The sequence below is a fragment of the Fringilla coelebs genome (genome assembly GCF_963513975.1).
Source record: "Fringilla coelebs genome assembly, chromosome: 18".
Classification (NCBI taxonomy): domain Eukaryota; kingdom Metazoa; phylum Chordata; class Aves; order Passeriformes; family Fringillidae; genus Fringilla; species Fringilla coelebs.
In genome coordinates, this window is record NC_140044.1 from 8,058,914 (window position 1) to 8,065,335 (window position 6,422).

Genomic DNA, 6,422 nt, shown 5'->3' on the forward strand with positions numbered 1-6,422 from the left:
CCCGCACCGTGCCCCCAGGCCCTCCCCAGCACACCTGGCTGGCCCCATTCCCCTGTGGCTGCCTTTCCTGACCCCCACAGCAGGAGCTGCCCCAGCACAGCCATGCCCAGCCCGTGTCCCACGCCAGGGGAGACGGGATGTGGGCAGGGCTGCCTGCAGCAGGCAGCTCCGTGCCCCTCTCCTCACTGCTCTGGCAGTAAAATGCACAAGTGGGGTCCATTGTATGGGCAGCACTGTGGGGTGCTGCAGTGTAGCAGTGGAGTCACCCCGGGCTCCAGAGCACTGGTGTGGGGCTGCAGTGGCACTGAGCCCACTGCAGGCTTTAGGTGCTGGGAGCAGCCTCAGCCTGTGACCCACGATCTGAACACAGGCAGCACGGCATGAGAAAGGCCATAAATCCCAGAGCAGGAGCAGCTGGAGCATGGAGCAACTTTGCCAGTACAGGCAGTGGCACATTATTTAAGGTTCCTCTTAAAACCTAATGTTAGGTTTAATAAGGGAGATAAAAACACGGCAGCAGCTTTCCCTCCTCTCAGGGCTTGGCAATCCCAGCAGTGCTAGTGGGATGGTCTTAGGCTGGGCAGCATTCCCTTGGCACCAGCCCAGAGAACACCCAGTTCTGGGGACAGATGTGATCCCGCTCCTGCTGGAGGAGAAGGTGTTATGTGGGCCACAGATGCAAAGTCTTTGGCCCCAAACGTGAAGCCTGTGGCCCCAGATGGTTTTCCAAAGGACTGTGTCCCCAGGTCGCAGGCTGAACTATCTGGGGCCACCTCCCCAGTTCCCCCAAGGCTGACCCTTCCTGCTGGCGTGCAGCATGCTCAGTGCCCTCTCCTGCGTGTCACACATGTACCATCTCATTAGCACGTCTGTCCCCCAAAGTGAGGAGGGAGAGTGCGTGAGGCCTAATTGAATGTAACTAATTATTCACTCTGCAAATGCTCTGTTTAAATGGGATTGTGAGGGACAGAATTACTCATTCTGAAAAGGGAAGAGAAAAAGAGAAAGACAGAGATAAAACAAATAGAGGCGGATGCTGGAGCTGCAGCTCGCTCTCTCTCCCCAGAATACCAATTACCGGATGAAGTGATTGTATAAATCTTTACCGAGTGAACGGACTGTACTAGTCACTTACTCCTGTCCTCTTATTATGAGGAAGCAATGAAAAATCATCCCACTCTCTAGTCCAGTTAAGGGCTCCCAGTTGCTGATGGGCAATATCTCACCAGCTGGAGAGGTCATCCTGGGGCTCCCTCAGGGTGGGGGTCCCACTGAGACAGGGCTGAACACTTGGCAGGAGCCCACACCCCTCCTGCACCCCCAGCCCTGGGGTGGAGCAGTGGCTGTGCATGCTCTGGGGAGGTGCAGGACTTCTGCCCCAGCAGGAGCCCAACCATGCCATGAGGCACCCTTGGAGACATGGGCTGGTCAAGGGCCCCAGTGTCGTACATGTCACACATGTCACCCAGGGACCCCGGTGCCTGGCTCAGTGGCACTCCAGGTCTTGACCCCTCAACTTCCTTGTTCTTCCCATCTGTGGGTCCAGCCCTGCCAGGCTCCTGGTCTCCTCCACTGGCTCCTGCAGTGCTCACTGAAAAGGCAGAACACAGTGCTTCCCAGCCTCTTCCCACGCTGCAGTCGATGTTTCTCACTCAGGGTGTCTCTGCTCCAGTGGTTGCAGAAATGCACTTATTGGCAGTGACCTCCATCACTCTTGCCTGCCACATCTTTTAATCCCAGATCCCTCCAAACACCCACATTTCTTTTCTCAGTAGTGGTGTGGGATGGGAGAGGAGGTGCTGGCCATGCAAAGCTGGGAAAGCTGACAGAGTCCCCCTGCACCCTGCCATCAGTGGGGAGCACCCACATTCTGGGGCCCTGCTGCACGAGCTGGTGAGGACCCAGCCGGTCCCATACTCCCTGCAGGCAACCCCTGATCCCCCTTGCCACAAAGCACCCACAAGGGGCTGGTTTTGGGGACAAAGACCATCTGGTCTCTACATCCTGCAGCCAGAAACAGAGGGACCCCCTCAGAGGGGCCCTGCAGGTGCTATTCCTGCAGGTGTTAAGCCACAGGAATTGTGTGGTGGGTTCAGCTGGTGGGGAAGACAGGCTGGGCACAAGTCAGTGATGAGAGGATAAAGCCTACAGTCTGTCCTGCCTTGTCCTGGTTGGGGATTTGATTGTTGCCAGCAGCGAGTTCCCATGCACTGGAGATGTGCGTGTGTGGGTGTGAGGGAGAGATAACATCATCATCATCATAACAAATGCAGTTGTGCACCTCCATTCTCTGCTTATTGGCTTTCTTCTCTTTATCTATAAATAATTGCGGGGACACAATAGACTTTTAAGTCTGCCAAAGAGTTTGTCTCCCTCCAGCAACCGTATTGCTACAGTGCTGCCACCTTATCTGCTTGTAGAAGGATGAGGGTGGGAAAAATATTTACTGTCAGGGATATTTGTCATCTGCAAATTACTCCCCCTACAGTTCACAGCAGGGATGGGGCTGACAGCACCGATCTGTACTGTGGGGGTGTGAGCACAGGGGGTCTCCACGCTGCCCCAGACCCACCTGAGCCTCATCCTGTTGGCTGGTGGGGTGGGCAGCAGCAAGCTGGCAAACCCAGTGTGTGTGCAAAGCCGTGCCGCAGGGATGAGGGATACAGCTGATGATGCTGAGCCAGGTGCCTAGCAAATGCCTTGACACAAGATCCTTGACACAGAGGATCACCTTGGTGGGACTGGGACATTAGGCTCAGAGGTTTGCCAAGTTGCCAGCCCCTCCCCAAGCACAGGGCTGCACCCCCAGGCTGTGCAGCAGCCCCAGGCACTGACCACTGTGAGAGCCTTATTGTTCTCTTGCAAAGAAAAAAAGTGCTGGACACTCCACCACTCCCTCAGCACCCAATGTCCCTGCCAGCCCTGCTCTGCCTGCTCCTGCCAGCCCCACCAGGCTCGCTCACTGCTGGAATTCCTCACATCCTGCAGCCCAGAGGCCTTTGCACAGCACTTATCACTGCAGTATCCAAGAACCGATCTAATTGATGTGACACCAATTATTCCTGTATCACTAAATGCAGAATTAATGCATCTGTGTGTACAAATCTCCTAGACCCTGACCATGAAATAATGACTTTGACATGAAAAGAGCCAGAGCCTGGGAGCACCATCTCTCAGCTGAGCCCCCCTCATTGCAGCTCTGCTGGGACACCTTCCTGATGGCCACACGGAGCATGCAGCATCCCTGGATCATCCAGCTGGCTGCACACAGAGCTGGGGCTTGTGGCTCTTTGCAGACTGGGCTGCAGCCATGGTGGTCCCACCAGCCATGCCAAGCCAGGCAGCACCAGCCCAAAAGTGAGTGCTGGCAGAGCTGCCCTGGCTATTGTGACAGCCAGCCCAGGGAGCTGCATGCTCCACAGGGCACTGCAAAGCCATTGCTGGGCTGCTCAGCACAGCTTATGCAGACTGCAAAGCTCTTGGCTTGGACAAGGACTGGTGCTGGGAAAAGCCATTCATTGCACTTGAAATTTTACTGTGAAATTAGGCTTTGCCTGGACACGCAGGGCTTGGCACAAGCAGAAGTTTGTATTTTGTAAATTGCTTTCTACAATCAATTAAAGAAAAGAGATGGCTGTAGCCAGAGGTGGCACACGAGATGGCTCCAGGCTGGGGCTGGTTCCAGGTCCCTGCCATACAGCCCCAGGAGCAGTCCCAGCCCAAAAGGAGCAGCCTCAGAATGGGGAGATAATGTGGCTGGGCAGAGCCTCGCCCAGTGGAGGAGGGGGTGGGCAGCTGTGAGGGGGGAGGATGGCCCCATCAGGGGCTGCTGTGCTGCCCTTGTGCCCACACTGACCACTGGGGTCACCTGGGAGAACATGGGAGCTGCTCCCAGGCCTTTGCACTGTGCCAGTCAGTGGCAGCTCAAGCTGGAGCCATCCTGGAGATGTGCCCTGTCCCCTCCCAGCCTCATCCCAGCACCAGTGCCCCTGATACTGGCAGCACACCATGGTGTCAGCACTGCTCCAGGGCAGCAAAGCAGAGAGGTCCCAGGTGAGCTGGGGGTGCAGTGGGGCACAGCCAACATGGCAAAGCTCTGGTACCTTTTGGGCACAGCATGGTGAGCACAGCATGTGTTGGGCTGCTCGGATGGCGAAGGGCTTGCCCTGGTTCTGGTTTGCTCAATGTTTTCATTAAGGACCTGGATGATGGAATAGAGAAAGTGCTTATTAAATTTGCAGATGACACGAAGCTGGGAGGGACTACAAGTATCTTGGAGGACGGGATTAGAATTCAAAATGATCTTGACAAATTGAAGAAATGGACTGGAAAAAATAGGATGAAATTCAACAGGGACAAGTGCAAGGCAGTATGCTGAGCAGGGGAACAATCAGCTGTGCAAACACAAGCAGGGCTGGCGGCGTGGGGCCCAGCCAGGCATGAGGCCACACAGGCATGGGGCAGCACAGGGCAGGGGCAGGCAGGAGGCTCAGGCTGTCTGCTCAGTCTGAGCTGGGGGGGTAGGGCCATGAGGAGGCAGGAGGAATGGATGGAGGGAATGAGAGAAACCTCTGTTGGCCTCAAGCACAGACTGACCTCTTGGAGCTGTGCCGTGGGCTCCCCTGTGGTCCCATGCACTTTTCCCACCTGGCCAGGAGCTACGGTGAGATCTGGCAGCATCCCAGCCCCTGTACACTTCAGGTGTGTGGCTGAGCAGAGGTTCCCTTCTGGGCTACTCTATCCCCTGCCTTTACCAGCTCAGAGCTGGGGCAGACACTGCCCTGGAATCCCCAGGGAGATGCCCCTATGCCAGCTCCAAAAGATGCTCAACATTTTCTACAGAGCCCCACTGAGGCAGATCTCCAGGCACTGGCACAGCCCAGCACCAGGGGCCAAACCACCACTGATGTGCAGGAAGCTTTGCTCTAAAGGCACTTCCCATGCTTGGGGCTCAGCTGGAGGTCTGGCCTCAGCCCCCAGCCCCACAGCACACAGCCCTGCAGACATCCCCTGGAGCCCTCCAGCCGCCTTCCCTTCACTCCAGCAATTACAGCTCCAGCCAGCCCCCTCCGAGCCTGTGCAAACACCGAGGCTCATTTAAATAAATTAAGAAGACATAATAAATCAAAGGGAAATGAGGGGCTGTGCCTGGGGGTAGGGGAGTCACTCGAGTTTAATTACATTGGCAAGCCTCTCGCAGCAAAAGCACAGCAAGTCCCAGATGTGTCAAGTGCAGATGTGCAGGAATGTGCAGAGCTTGGTGGCAGAGCTGGTGGCACCACCCTGACGCCGTGCCTGGCACAGCACTGGCTCCAGCGAGTCAGGAAGTGAGGTATGTGCTGGCAGAGATGGGTCCTGGGCCCTCTCCACTTCAGGGCACCTGTGCAGCAGTGCCCATGTGGGCAGATGGCATCCTGGCAGTGCCGCACTGGCAGCACCTAGTGCCACATGGGCCATGCTGGGGCAGCCTGCAAAGCCCTGTCTGCCCCTTTCCCAGCCCTGTGCCCTATGCCCTATGGCCACCCAGAGCCAGCAAGTCAGGCTGAGGCTCAGGGAGCACCACATCCCCCTGCCACACAGGCGATTTGCAGCCCCTTTGCCCCCCGTTGTTTAAGGACTCTCGCTGGCGGCTGCATCAGGAACTCCAAATAGAGCTTTGTGTAGAGGCGGCAAATTTATGAGACTGGCTCTGAATTCCCAGTCACATCAGGGGCCAATTCGTCTTCCCAGGGCTGAGGATGAAATTAAATTATTGTAAAATAAATCTGTAAAAATGATGAAAAGACCATCACCCACTGGCAAGGGCGGGGTGCTGAGAACCCACGCGTGGCCGTGACGGATGGGGCTCACCAGGTGATAAAGCGCCCGGGACCTGGGAGCTCAGGGATTTCTGCTGTAATCTCACTAAAGAGATGTTGTTTACAGGAAAAAGGATATTTTGGGGAGGAAATTGCATTTCAAGGTTAAAGGAAAAAAATGGATCAAGTCTCCCAGGGAGCCACTTACGTGCGAGATGGCAGCAGACAGAGACAGGCGCGGGTGCCAGGGAGCAGCCGGGGTGGGACGCGGTGGGAGGCAGTGCCAGGCACACACATGTGCCAAGGGCCAGCTCCCCAGCAGCATGGAACCAGGCAGAGATTGCCCAGGCTCACAACAGGAGGCCAGAGGTGCTGGTAGGTCCAGGACAGTCTGAGAGAGCCGAGGGTCCCTGTGGGTGCTGCCAGCCCGCCCTGAAGGAGAAGCTGCTGCCACGCTGCTCCCCTGCCCTGGTGCCATCCTGTCCCACCAGAGAGGTGCCTCATCCAGCTCAAAATGGCAAACCCTCACTGCTTCCTCTGAGGAGCCCTGCAGGAGCCTGAGTGGCCCCTGATGCTTCAGGGCAAGGGGCTTGTGCCTGCACAGGGATTTGCAGCTTCCAAGTT